At 50.6% G+C, this 14,665-nt stretch overlaps 1 protein-coding gene across 1 annotated transcript in view; it reads left to right on the top strand.

Annotated features, from left to right (window-relative positions):
- Window positions 1-7,925: 7,925 nt before the first annotated feature.
- Window positions 7,926-14,665, top strand: part of DNAJB6 (DnaJ heat shock protein family (Hsp40) member B6) — a 55,061-nt gene continuing 48,321 nt past the window's right edge. Inside the window, exon 1 of the mRNA XM_082662340.1 lies at window positions 7,926-8,065. The gene's annotated coding sequence lies outside the window, so the exon portion shown is untranslated. The remainder of the gene's footprint in view (window positions 8,066-14,665) is intronic.

Here is a 14,665-nt window from a genome sequence, read left to right as displayed (position 1 = left end):
GGTGCAGTGGTTGAGAGTCTGCCTGCCGATGCAGGGGACACGAGTTCGTGCCCCGGTCCGGGAAGGTCCCATATGCCCCGGCGTGGCTGGGCCCGTGAGCCATGGCCGCCGAGCCTGCGCATCCGGAGCCTGTGCTCCGCAGCGGGAGAGGCCACGACAGTGAGAGGCCCGTGTACCGCAAAAAACACCACCACCACCACCACCAACAACAAAAAACATATCTGCAGGCAAGGGCAGATGAGAACAAACGTGGGGTTCGGAAGTAGGGGGTCAGGAAATGGCACTTTGAGAGCCTGCTGTGAGCAGGTCTGGGCCCCGTGCCAGCCTGCCTTCCAGGAGGGGCAGTGGTCCTCCCGTGGCAGGTGCTGGCTGGGCCGCCTGAGGTCAGTGGCCCTGATAGATAAGGGAAAGGACAGTGATTGCCTTTGGGGTGGAGGACTCATTCGTGCTGTTTGAGTATTTACTTTGGGCTTATGTTAATGTCACAATTTAAAGCATTATTTTTAAATGTGACATTTAAAAATATTTACTATTAGTTATTAAATAATATTTATATTATTAACTAATATTAAAGGTTAAGATGCTGGGACTTCCCTGGTGGTCCATTGGCTGAAACTTCGCCTTTCAATTCCGGGGGCACAGGTTGGATCACTGGTCAGGGAGCTAAGGTACCACATGCCATGCAGCCAAACAAAAGCAAAAATATAAAACAGAAGCGATATTGTAACAAATTCAATAGAGACTTTAAAAATGGTCCAGGGGCTGCCCTGGTGGCGCAGTGGTTAAGAATCCGCTTGCCAGTGCAGGGGACACGGGTTCAATCCCTGGTCCAGGAAGATCCCACATGCTGAGGAACAACTAAGCCCGTGTGCCACAACTACTGAGCCTGTGTGCCACAACTACTGAAGCCCGAGTGCTCTAGGGCCCGTGAACCACAACTACTGAGACTGCCTGCTGCAACTACTGAAGCCCGCGTGCCTAGAGCCCGTGCTCTACAGCAAGAGAAGCCACTGCAAGGAGAAGCCTGTGCACTGCAACAAAGAGTAGCCCCTACTCGCTGCAACTAGAGAAAGCCCACGTGCAGCAACGAAGACCCAACATAGCCTAAAAAAAAAAGGGTCCACATGAAAAAAAAAAAAAGGGTCAAGATGCTCCATTGCCGCAGGTCAAACATCTTCTTTGTCCCCAAACCTTCAATGAAGGGCGATGTGATTCACTGTGAGCAAGCATGCGTGTGGAGTGAGTGTGTGTGTGTAGGAATGGGAGTGTGTACATGTGTGTGCAAGTGTGCATGTGTGTACCTGTGGTCCTGCAGCACCACTGGCCCAGGCCTGGCCTGGAGGAAAATCGTCCACGGGGCACGGGGGGGGTCTCACGCCTGTGAGAGGGGCTCGCTTCCCCTTGCCCGTGGCACTTGGGCCCAGAGCCCCGACCTTCCACGTCCACACTGCAGAGAGATGGGCCTCGGCCAGGCCCACAGGGGGACTGGCAGGAAGGGCTGCAAGGCCTTGGGTCAAGGCAGCGGAGCACCGCCTGCAGCCCCGGCACAGGTGAGTGCTGAGTAAGGCTGGCTGGGACCTGCGGGCTCAGCCCTGGGTGGGGGACGGCAGGGCAGGGCTGCCAGGCGGCTAACTCCAGGTCAAGCCCTAGAAAGCTCCGGGCCTGCGCTGGACTGTGGCCCAGGTCCCCGTGGGTGAGGGGGCAGCCTGTCCACGGGGTGTGGCTGGGCCTGCCATCAGCAGGTGAAACCCAAGGTGCGCAGTCTCCTGGAGGCTCACAGAGGCCCACGGGGTCTTATCAGGACCCTGCCCTGTACCTGCTTCAAGCTGTGTGCCCCACCCCCCACCCAGGAGCCCTGACCCGGGCACAGTGGGCCCTGACCTCCACCTGAGCACAGGAACCTTCTGGAAATGTTCTGATCCATGGTGGAGCTGGGGCCCAGGTGAGCGCACTGTTACCTGGGCTCTGAGGGCAGGAAAGCCCTTCCCACAAGAGGGACGTTCGTCCCCACTGCCCCGGGGGCACCGTATTTCCAGGGTCACAGAAATAGCACGAGTCCGTTTCACGAGGGGTGTTTTGTCCTGCTCCAGGGGCCCTTCTGTTAGGACTCACCTCTCCAGGTCTGAAGACGTTTAGGCCAAAAGGCAAAAATGTCCAAGTTGCAAAGACGAGTCATTGATCACAGTGTGAGCATCCCATTCAGTCATCAGCCTAAGAATTGTCTCCCTGGTTTGTAGCCCAGTCGCTGCGTGGTGACAGCCTCCCGCCATCTCCCGGCCACACATTCAAGTGCTTGTTCATCATTTATCCATGCAATGGCCTCCTCTTGGGCACCTGCTGTGTGCTGCCCTGTACCGGCTGCACCACACGGGTCATGCAAAGCCCCTGACCTCACGCAAGGACAGCGCAGTGGGAAAGGCAGACCCTGCGCTCGTGGTTCCACCAACAGGCTTTTAATTAGAGCTCTGGAAGGTGCCACGAAGGAAACCGATGGTCTCAGCTTGTAAGGATGGACCTAACTGTACTGGACCGAACTTGAGTCTGCTCGCCTGACACAGCAAAGCCAGTCTTCTGACACCGGGTTGTGGTGAAGGGAAGTGCAGCGTTTATTGTCGGTGCCAAGCACAGAGAACAGGCAGCTCGCGCTCAAAAGACCCAAACTCCCCAGTGGCTTTCCGGGAAGGGGTTTTAGAGGCGACACTTTTGGGGAGGGCTGCGGGCCGTGCACTTTCCTCTGATTGGCTGGTGGTGAGGTAACAGGGTGGCGGTTCAGGAATCTCAGTCATCAGCCTCTGGGGGCTATAGTGCTTGTGGTCAGCTGTGGCCAGCACCACCCTTCACCTGTTTCTGCAGATCAGCTCAAGGACATGCCTCAGGTTGTTATGCGTATCCCTTGAGGAGGAGCGAGGACTGTGTTGTCACTGAATTATTACCATTACTTCCTTGCTTCACTGCTTCACCTGTGAATCTGCATTCCCTCACGTCCGTAACTAGTAACTGCTTGAATCTGCTCTTTGGAACTCAGGGAAGGCCTAGGAGACTGAAGCCTTTCTCTACAAGCAAGAAACGGGGGATCACGGAGGGGCTTTTGTACCCGGGAGAGCCTCACAGGATCCTGCTCAGTTTCAATCCCCCTTTTCTTTTTGAAATTTATTTATTTTTATTTTTTGGCTGCGTTGGGTCTCTGTTGCTGCGCGCGGGCTTTTCTCTAGTTGCGGCTAGCAGGGGCTACTCTTCGTTGCGGTGCTCGGGCTTCTCATTGGGTGGCTTCTCTTGTTGCAGAGCACAGGCTCTAGGCACATGGGCTTCAGTAGTTGTGGCATGTGGGTTTCAGTAGTTGTGGCTCGTGGGCTCTAGAGCGCAGGCTCAGTAGTTGTGGCGCACGGGCTTAGTTGCTCCGCGGCATGTGGGATCTTCCTGGACCAGGGCTCAAACCCGTGTCCCCTGCATTGGCAGGTGGATTCTTAACCACTGCGCCGCCAGGGAAGCCCCACTTTTCTTTTTTTGTTTGTTTGTTTTTTTGGCTGTGCCACGCAGCATGTGAGATCTTACTTCCCTGACCAGGGACTGAACCCATGCCCCCACCTTAGAAGCAAGGAGTTTTAACCACTGGCCTGTCAGGAAAGCCCAATCCCCCTTTTCTTTGATATTCCTCAATCCTGAGGGGAACAGGGACAGGAATGAGGTTTTGGAGAGGATGATTCTAAATCCAGCAGAGGAACTCGGTTTGAGGGGGACCTGGCTTCATAGCCTGTAGAAGTGCTAATAATTTGGACTGAACTGTGAGAAATGAGGACCTGGCCAGGCAGCGGAGGAGGGCTCCAGGCAGAGGGAGCAGCCTCGCAGAGGAGGGAGCGAAGGCAGGAAGACGGAGCTCCAGACCTCAGGAGAGCGCAGGTGGGGGCCAGCCGGCAGGGCAGAGTCCGGGGCATCCTGTCCCCGACTGGGGGGCCCCTCCCTCCCAGGGCCCCGCCTCTGTGCTGGGGGGAGCCCGCTCACGTGCGTCACACAGGGAGGCCCCCTGACCTGCCCCAGCAAGCCATCCGTGGGGCCTGCAGCGGCCTCTCGCTTACCTCATCTCTCTCGATCCCCAAAGGCTCCCTCTAGGCTGCCACGTCTCACGGTTGCACACAGAGCCCCTGTCACAGCCAGCAGGCCCCAAGTCCTTGGCGAAAACGTCTGTGGACTGAACGGAGGCGAGGTGGGCTCTGGTTTCACAGACGAGCGCGAGATGTGGGGAGTCAAGGGGGCATCAAGGGGGTTGAGGGGCGCGCGTCTCCAATGGGGCCGGCCCAGGGCCGTGACCTCACGGCCCCCCTCCTCTAGCCCCTTTCACCTGAGCTTCCTGACTTGGGTGCACAAGAGGGGCTGCAATTCCCTTTCGGTTCTCATTGATCAAGGTGGCCATCAATGACCCAATCTGAGGGCATTATTTCTCCGTCTCCCCATTGGCAAGCTTGGAATTTCCCAGAGGTGCCAGATGATGTTTCTGTGAGGCCAAAAAGCAAAGACATCTTCCAGCAGCAGAAACCCCCAAGGCTCTGACTGGTGAGAATAGCTCTCCCACAGGAATTGTACCTGGGCCAGATGTCCTTCTCCCAGGTCAGGCACCCACTTAGGAGAGGAACTCCTTTCTTATGTAATGTGTGGGTTGTCCTAAAGTGTCAGCGTTTCCTGTTGACACCCTTGCGTCACCTCCTGACAAACAAAGGCCACGTGGGTCTGCCCTATGTCAAGTCTGGGGCCCCCGGCCCCATAGCAAAGTGTTCAGTCATCCTGCTAAGGCATCGACAGGGTACCATATTGTTAAAGAGAAAACCAGGCCCCAGAGAGCGTCACTTGTGCTCAAGCCCAGGGCACCTGCCCTAACAGCAGGCTCGACCTCCCCAGGAATGTAATCTTAATCCACCAATCTGGAATTTCTTTAGCACCAATGAGGTCATCTGTCCCGGGGGCTCTCCATCCCCCGAGGAAGAAGTGTGATAGAGCCTCCACCTTCCTCCAAAGATGACGCCTGGCCTGAAACTAACCTGCTTTTCTTTCACTCACAACTCCTTGCCCCACCCTCCTGCCTAAGAAAACCTTTCGTTTCGTATGCGCCCCCCTCGGAGGCCCTGCTGTTTATCGGCGGCGGTGCTGCCCATCTGTGAATCGCTTCGCAAAGCCAGTTAGGAATCTTCAAATTTACTGGGCTGAATTTGGTTTTGTAACAATATTTACCTTTGAAATTGAACACAACGGTCATGGCTCGTCCATATTCTGAGTATGGGAAGCACGTTTGACATCAAAACCTGACTGGGACCCCTCAAGCAGCAGCAATTATAATTTGGTTATTTACTGTCGGAGAGAAGCTCAGGAGCACGTACAATGAGTCTTATTTCACTAATCAGCCGCACACACGTTTCGTCTCGTACAATGCTAGGGGCCGTGCTTTTCACCTACATCCGAGTTTGCTGTGTGCACGATGTCCCGGGGCTGCGGCCCCCCAGGAGGAGCCCCCGACCTGGGAGGTGCAGCTTCAGGAAGGAAAACCGGCCACCTTGACCAGATATCGGTTGTTGGGGGTTGAATTGTGTCCCCGCAGAAAGAGATGTTGAAGCCCCAGGACTTGTGAATGGGGCCTTATTTGGAAATAAGGTCTTTGCAGAAGCAGGAGAAACTCTGAGAACAGAGTAGAAATTTACCCTTTTGTAGGGAAATTTACATTTATAAGGGAAATCTCCATTTCTAACACATCTCCCCCTCTGTACCCGGAAAAGGAGGACGATTCTAAATCGCAGAACTGCTTAACCTTGGAGAAGGCAGCAGACTGAAATCTGCATAACAACCTTACCCTTGTTTACTGCGCTTTTCCTTGTAACCTCCCGTAACTGGCTCCCCTCCCCCCTTCCCCCTCCCCCAACATCTTTGTCTTTATTTAAAGATGGTGTTTAAAATGATGGCTTGGATACCTCCTGGAGTTTACTAAATTTTCCTGGTGTCTCCCATGTATACCTGCGGTATACATGTTAATAAACTTGCATTTGTTTTTCTCCTGTATCTGTCTTTTATTATAGGAAGTCTTAGCTAAGAACTCAAAAGCAAAGAGGGAAAAAGATGTATATGTTCACACACACACACACACACACACACACACACACACACACGAATACGATTTTACAAAAATGGGATCACTATATCAATAACGCATCTTGGATACATTTGATGTTAATAAGTATAATTACATTATTATTTTTATGGCCTGCAGAGTATTCCTGATAAGGAGGAACTGATTACCTGCAAAGTTGTGATCAATAACCTTGCATGTACTTTTTTCTTTCATTCTCTGTTCTTGCATTTATTGCCTCAGGGCAAATTTTTACAAATGTTATTCTTTGATCACAGATAAATTTCGCAGTAAACTGCTAAACTGTCTCAGTTTAGCAATTATTCGGGACCTTCACCTTCGGTTCCTGGACTCACAGGTGGGCTTGGCAGGATGTGTGTGCGTGCACGCCTGTGTCTACAAATTTTCTATCACTTGGACGTTTTGCTGGGGAGAAGTCCATGCCTTTTGTCAGTTTCTCTGAGAGGCCATAACACAGAAGAGCTGTGATTTACTGAGTATCTCTATGTGCCAAGCACGGAGCCAAGCACATACAATTAACCTTCACATGAAGCCTTTATCCCCATTTTACACACGAGGAAACAAAGTCACAGAGCCTCCCTCCTCTTCCAGACATCCTGCAAAACACAGATTCGTCACCACCTGGCTTCCCTTGCCTGCCAGGTAACAGCCCAAGGCCTTTCCAACTGTCTTCCGAGGCCAACCAGCCTCCCCACGTCTCTCCAAAGGCCTTGCACTCCAGATCAGATCCTTGCGGTTCCATGTTGAAGCGACTTCCACTGGAGTAGCGTTTCCAGCAGCACCGCTATCTGGGCTAACGCTAACTTTGGAATAAGTCTTTAATCTTTGACGATCTTCTCTGTTGTCCGCAAAGAGCTCCTTAAATATGGAGCATTACCTAATTTTCAGGGTGTTTGTTCCCCCGGAACGCCGAGAGACGCCTTGTTGGTACTGGTTGGTTCCTCTCCTGACACAGTTAACTCACTGCACTGGCAGACGTTTTAATAAATAAATAGTTATTTATTTTTTGGAGGAAGACCAAGCTATTTGTGGCTAGTCTACTATTTAGACTCCAAGTCTCTGTGCTGTCTGCATACCGAGGTTAGCTCCCACTTGCGTTAAGTAGGGACTCATTTAAATGTGAGCTGTCACACGACAGCACTGTCAACGCCGGGAGGGAAAGAAAACCCCGGGGACCGGCTGGCAGGTAGGGTTGCGTGCGGCGGAGCCAGGTGCTTAGGCGCTGCAGGAAATTCCAGCCCCGCCGAGGTCATCTCAGCTTCACCAGGAGTTGCTAACACCCAACACCGCTGTGCCTCCCCTGACCAGGGATTTCTATAACCTACCAAAGGAGGGAACGAAGAATTGACTCCGAATAAAAGTTTTCTTTTGCTAACTGGTCACGTGCTGGTCACCTGCTAAGAAGTAGGTGCGTAACACAGGGAGGGTTTACACAAGAAACGGCTCCTGAAAATACGGTCTCTGATCTCAAGTGGGAAGAACAAGACCCACGGCCCCCCCCCCGGCTCTCCAGGGTCCCAGGCGAAGGGCGGGTCAGCGGCCCACCCCTTGGGCCCCGGGGACACCCGCCAGCCGCGCAGACCCACCGACAGGACCCCACGGGCACCGCCGTTAAGCGCCGGCGACGGGGCCTCGACTGCGCACGCGCGCTGCCCGCTGCGTCCCGGGCCACGCAGAACCTTCGGGAAGGCGGGGGCGGAGGGGCGGCCGGGGCGGGGCGCATGCGCGGCGTCAGGGCCGGGCGGAAGTGTCGTAGCAGCGCCGCCGCCGCGTGACGCACTTCCTGTTTGTTGTTGGAGAAAGGAGAGAAAGGAGAGAAAGGAAAGCGCGAGGACCGTTGCAGCGCAGCCGCCGCCGTCAGCCGCGCCGCAGTGTCGGAGCCGAGGAGCCCCGGTCGCCGCTCCGCCGCGCCTTACGCCGCCGGCTCCCGTGTCCTCGGTGAGGGCCGCCAGCGGCCGGGGGGGCGGGCCCGGCAGCCCACCTGACCCGGGCCCTGGCCGCGGCGGGCCGGGGGCCGGGCTTGGTGTGAGACCGGGGTTGGGGGCGCGGGGGGCAGGCCGGGGGCCCGTGTGTGGGGCCGGGGTCCAGCTCGTTCCTCGCGGCCCCCTCCCCCGGTCCCCTTCCCCTGGCCTGGGGGGGTCCTCTCCTCCCCGCGTCCTGGGGGCCGCGCGCCGGTTGTTGCGGGCGGGGGCGGCGCTGCCGCGTGGGAGGCTGGGTTTTCACTCGGTTTTAAGGCCTCACATAGACGGCCCTGAAGCCAGGAGGAGGTAAGTGTGCAGGAAGAGTAGAGGTTCGTGGGAGGCCGCGCTGCCTAGCGCGGAGACCGGGAAGCGGGCGGGGGACGCGAGGCCGCGTGTCGGGAACTCCCCGCTGGCTTCTCCGAAGTGTGTCGGAGATGGAAAGGAAACGCCTGGCTTTCGGCCTACTTAAAAAGCCAGTTTGCTGGGTTTCGCTTCGGGGTGCACCGCAGTTCATATAGCTGAAGTTTCTGTCAACTTTTGCCCAAGTAAGGAAAGAACTGACGCAAGAAGTGGAAATTGGAAACTTGTGTTGTCTCGCGAAACGTTTTCAGAGCGTGTGGGTCGCTTGTCGGACGCGTACCTCTCCCGGCTACGCGGAAAGGCCACGGCGGTGGTGAAAAGATCTCACCACCACCCGGGGGGCTGCCTGGGAAGGGTGGACTGAGCGGCGCCCTTTGTATTCTCAGCGTTTTTAGTTCCGTTGTGGATTCGCAATAAGACTTTATGGCTAGAATCTTGTAAGGCAGGTAATTGACTTAGTGGAAGAGTTCGGCCGAATGACCGAAAAAGGAAAGAGAAACGAACTCTTAGCATTTGAACTTGTGTGCCGCTCGTTCAGGTTTTACTCTTTTTCTTATAGTTAGGCACATAGGAATGTTTTCACGATATCTGAAAGGCATTTTGTACTTCTTTCCTCCGCCCTCTCCCTAGACCACACCCTCCCCGGATTCCATCTGGGAAGTTTAATCCAGACTGTTCCTGATTCCAGAGACCTTAGCTCCTGTGAGTTTAGGAGTTGAGTATTTGTACGGGATGTAGTAGAAGTATGAGTGCCCTTTGTGCATACTATCCAGGGAGCTGTGGAATTTTGGGGGTTATGCAGAGTCATGAGTTTGGGGAGTGAATTGGCTCGGTCTAGGTGTGGATGACTTGACAGGAAGTGGGAGGAGAACAAAAGGGGATGAGAAGTTGGTTTTTGAGATTTACCTAAGCAGGCTTTGTGTGGTGCTGTGCAAGACTAGGAAGTTGGGAATTTAAGGGCTTTCAAAGACTTTGACATGTGTTCAGCATCCTCTTCAAAGTATCAGTGTTTTACATTTTTCATGACCTCTAAGTGGTAGATTTGGAAAGTATTTCTGGCTGCAGGACAGAGACTCACCTGGAGGGCTGGGGTGGCATGCAGTCGCTTTCCTCTTCAAGCAAACCCATTATTTTTTTAGGTGTTAAAACCCAGGGTAGAACCATTTTCCCTTGTATCAGCTCTATTTTGGACAATTCCAAACAAATACAATTGTACTCCTCACCAGCAACGACAGTTTTCAGCCTAGCAAACTCAAATACCGAGTTTGGGATGGAGTGGTCTGTGCATTTTGTAGTCTTAAAGTGGGCACGGTTGTTTTCAGTCCGGCTTTTCAGCATCGCAGTGTAATCCTGAGCGTGTCACCTTAGTGACGTTGGTGTTACCTCTTGCTTTCCACTGGGGTGCAGTCTGTATGACTGCGTGTTCAAGGTCAGCTGCTACCTTGGTTAGCGCTTAAAGGATGATTAGATGTCACTTCTGGTGTCTGTTGATAAGGATTGAATGAATGCAGTCAGCCTTTTGATATTTTAAAGAATTTTTAGAAAACTTTTTTTTTTTTTGGCCTTTTCACTTCGTTGGAAATGATCTAGAATTTAGGATGGTGTTAAAATCTTTTTTGCTTAGAATTTGTCCAGGACACCACCCAGTGGCGAGAGCAGGTTAACTGCAGGCTTATTAGTGAATTAGGAAGGGATCAGTGGCAAGATTTAAGAAGTGCTGTAGTTCCTCTTGGGTGAACAGAATTCGAGAGAACTTCAAACTTGAAAAAAGTGAGGTAAACGAAGAAAAGTGAAGTTGGTGAAGGTAAGAATAGTGTATAGAAAGACAGTTTTGAAGCCTCATTGGAGAAAATGGCTTCTGGGTATGTCAGCTAGAAAAAAATTTGAGGCTTTTATTGTAGATTATAATGTGTTTTTCAAACTTTTATATTTTTAGGGAGACATACAAAAAACAGTTGATTCTTTTTGTTTCAGTATCCTACTTAAGAAAGAAGTAAATTTTGGAGAGTGTGCTTTAGAGTGTGAGCTCGCACCTGTCCATTCTTTGATCAGAGGATAAAACTTTTGTTTCTGAACTGAGTAAATCTTTTTAAAAAATACGTGATTTTTAAGGTGGGGGAAATTTCTGAAAAAAACAATAAAAGTAGTAGAAGGGTTGCAATGTACATCAAAGTAGAAAAGGTTCTAATTTATATTCCTCACCTTATTTCAGAAGTTATGTTGTTTAGGCATAGTTTGGTTTTCTCTTAAAATTGTTGTCCTATATAAAATTTGTAAGGACTTAGGCCATTTTAAGTAAAAGGCACCAACCATTGCATATGGCCATGAGGCAGCAGAACTACTGGCTGTATGTCCTAATACTCCAGGTATTTTAGGGTTCCTAAGCTCACTTGCAAGGATCAGTTGTCCCTGGGATGGTGATTTCCTCGTGCAGCATGTGATTCTATGCACTCTGAAATTTTCATTCTGCCTTTTACCAAGAAAGACATTTAGAGCTTGCCTTGTGCGTGTGATGGCACACTGGGGCCTTCCTGTGAGGTCCTTTGGGCAGGCCTGGAATTTTAATTGTGTGTGTTTGTGACTGTGGCATTGTCCTGGACCCAGAGTACTCAGAAAATATTGGTTGAATTGGATCCTTTTTCCCGGTTTGTCTGTTCCCTGATTACTCTCTGTGGTTAATAATGGAATCCAGCGTTTAGGAAGGTTGGACAAAAATACAGATAGCATACAAATTCAGTTCACAAGTACCAGGACTGAGTACTTGGCATGTATTATTTTATTTTAATGAAATGAAGTTAGTCATGCCTCCACGTGCCTAATAGGTGATGATTGCCAGTTGAAAGAATGGTCTTGGATCCTGAGTTATAGAGGAAATAACTTCTCTTGTTTGTTTCTTTTTTTTTAAATTTATTTTTGGCTGTGTGGGTCTTCGTTGCTGTGCGTGGGCTCTCTCTAGTTGTGGCGAGTGGGGGCTGCTCTTCGTTGCGGTGCGCGGGCTTCTCATTGCGGTGGCTTCTCTTGTTGCGGAGCATGGGCTCTAGGCACGTGGGGTCAGTAGTTGTGGTGCGCAGGCTCAGTAGTTGTGGTGCACGGGCTTAGTTGCTCCGAGGCATGTGGGATCTTCCCGGACCAGGGCTCGAACCCATGTCCCCTGTATCAGCAGGTGGGTTCTTAACCACTGCACCACCAGGGAAGTACCCCCCTTGTTTGTTTCAGGAATGCTTTAAGGCATATTGAGTAAGAATGAACTATAAGTAGATGACTTAAGTTCATGTGATAAGGATTGGTAGTTCACCTCTGTTTGTCCCCCTACCTCTGTGTGTGCGGGGAATTCATCAGATAATGAAATGACATATAGGAAATGTGGCCACATTTATCATTTATTTTTCTTTAAATTTGCCTCCTTCCATTCCATTAAGCAAGTAGTATTGCAGAAAATTAGTTTCATGACACAACATGAATTCAACATTTAAATGAAGATGTTTACTTTGATTTGTCTTTTTCTAAGTTAGAAGTAATGAGTATTTTGATTTGCTGGTTTTTTAAGCTAAAGACAGGGAATGTCTTCAATGGACAAATTGCATTATGTAAAACCGTGTGCAATATAAATAGCGATCTATGGGGTGGATAATAATGAAAAGCTTTCTGGAAGGAGGAAGGTTGTTTTTCCCCCTTCAGCTCCATTTTCAATATGGAGTCTCTTGGATTGGGAAGGAATGAAGGAGGATTTTTATTGCAAGCAGAGCAAGGTTTCTTAGATGTTAGGTGGAGAGATAATTTGAGAACAGACTCTTGGGTGGAAAGATGGTTATTTTTAAATTTTTTCAATCTTTTTAAAATACTCGGTTGCGCCAGGTCTTAGTTGCGGCTCGAGGGCTCCTTGGTTGCAGCAGCTGGGCTCCTTGGTTGTGGCGTGCGAACTCTTGGTTGCGGCATGCGTGTGGGATCTAGTTCCTTGACCGGGATCAAACCCGGGCCCCCTGCCTTGGGAGTGCGGAGTCTTCACTGCGCCACCAGGGAAGTCCCTATTTTTAAATCTTGTATTTGGCTGCGCTGTGTGGCATGCAGGAATCTTAGTTCCTCCACCAGGGATCGAGCCCATGCCCCCTGCAGCAGAAGCGTGGAGTCTTAACCACTGGACCACCAGGGAAGTCCCAAGATGGTCAGTTTAGCCCAGGTACACAGCTTATTTGTGTGCGTGGGCAGGGTTTGGGACAGAGTAGCCAAAGGTCTCAGGATTACAACAGTCATGTTGGGCACGTATATTCTTTTTTTTTTTAATTTTAGAATTTTATTTTATTTATTTTTTTATACAGGGAACATATATTCTTTAAGTGTTGTTAAGAACATGGGGCATGTGTAATGACTTGGAAATTCCCCTTTAGATAACTCATTAAAGTCAAAATTTTATAACTTAAAAAAGGGGCCAGTTAAGCTGTTCAAAAAACTTGGGTTCTTAGAGCTGACGCATCGTGGAGCACCTCACACTCCAGATGGATATTTGTGTCTGTCACCTGAGGTGCTTGTTGAAAATCGTCTATGAATATTTCAAGAGGAGGGAAGTAAACGCTTCTGCTGAGCTGTGGCCATTTGAAGTTGACTCTACTCGTCCATGCTGACATGCTCCACGGGGTGGGCGCCGCCTCTGATTCTTCCTTTTGTTGTAGAAGTGAAAATCCTGTTCGGATTTCTTGGGCTGGCAAAAACGAGGTATTAATGTGGGTCTTTTTAAAAGGTGAAGTGTTGTAAAGAGAACTCTGGAAAAGCGGGGGACACCTGTATCAGTAAAGTGGTTAAGGGGTAAGAGACTGTGCAACGACTGCATGTTAGAGATGATGTTTACACTTAACGACCACCTCTTTGTCAGTTGTGGAGAAAACTGTCTAGGCTCTCTCCTTCCAGTGTACCTTGAGATGTTAGCTAGCTATGATATGAAACCGTAATGCTTGGTAAGTACATACAAGTATTCTTAGTTTCATCATTTATAATTTTATTTTTGGTTTTGATGTACATAGTAGTAGTTCAGGTACCGGCAGACCTCGTTTTACAGCGCTTCTCTTTATTGCACTTCTTAGATACTGCCTTTTTTTTACAAATTGAAGGTGTGTGGCAACCCTGCGTCGATCAAGTCTGTTGGTCCCATTTTTCCAACAGCTTTTGCTCACTTTGTATCTCTGGGTCGCATTTTGGTAATTCTCGGAATAGTTTGGATTTTTCCATTATTATGTAATGGCGATCAGTCATCTCTGATGTTACTTTTGTAATTGCCTTGGGGCCCTGAAAACCCCGCCCAGCTAAAACAGCTCGTGTTCTGTCTGCTCCACCAACCCGCCATCTCTCTCGCCCTCCTCTGGCCTCCCTGTTCCCTGAGACACAACAATGTTGAAATCAGGCCAACTAATAACTCTACAATGGCCTCCAAGCGTTCAAGTGAGGGAAGAGTCGCATGTCTCTCAGTTTAAATCAAAAGCTAGAAATGCTGAAGCTGAGAGAGGAAGGCGTGTGGAAAGCTGACGGGCTGAAGGCTAGGCCTCTTGCTCCAAACAGCCACGTCGTGAAGGCAAAGGAACGTTCTTGAAGGAGATTAAGGTGCTGCTCCAGTGAGCACACGAATGGTAAGGAAGCAACACATCCTTATTGCTGTTGAGGAGAAAGTTTCAGCGGTCTGCATAGACGGTCAGACCAGCCACGACACTGCCTGAAGCCAAAGCCGAATGCAGGCCAGGCCCTGACTCTCTTCAGGTCTGTGAAGCTGAGACAGGTGAGGAAGCTGCAGAAGAAAAGCTTGAAGCCAGCAGAGGCTGGCTCACGAGGTTTAAGGAAAGAAGCCGTCTCCATAACAGAAAAGTGCAAGGCGAAGCAGCAAGTGCTGACGCAGAAGCCGCAGCAAGTTACCCAGCAGATCCAGCTCAGATCGTTAACGAGAGCGGCTACACGAAACAACGGATTTTCAATGTAGACAAGAGAGCCTTCTAGTGAAAGATGTCAACTAGGACTTCCACAGTAGACAGAAGTCAATGCGTGGCTGCAGAGCTTCGAAGGACAGGCTGACTCTCTTGTTAGGGGCTAATGCAGCTGGTGACTTTAGTTGAAGCCAGTGCTGATTTACCATCTAAAGATCCTGGGGCCCTTAGCATTGCGCGCAGTCTACTCTGCTTGTGGAACGACAAAGCCTGGTTGACACCATCTGTCGACAGCATGGTATACTGTATATTGT

Source organism: Grampus griseus (genome assembly GCF_964374135.1).
Source record: "Grampus griseus genome assembly, chromosome: 9".
Lineage (NCBI taxonomy): Eukaryota > Metazoa > Chordata > Mammalia > Artiodactyla > Delphinidae > Grampus > Grampus griseus.
This window is presented reverse-complemented; position numbering and strand designations above follow the sequence as displayed.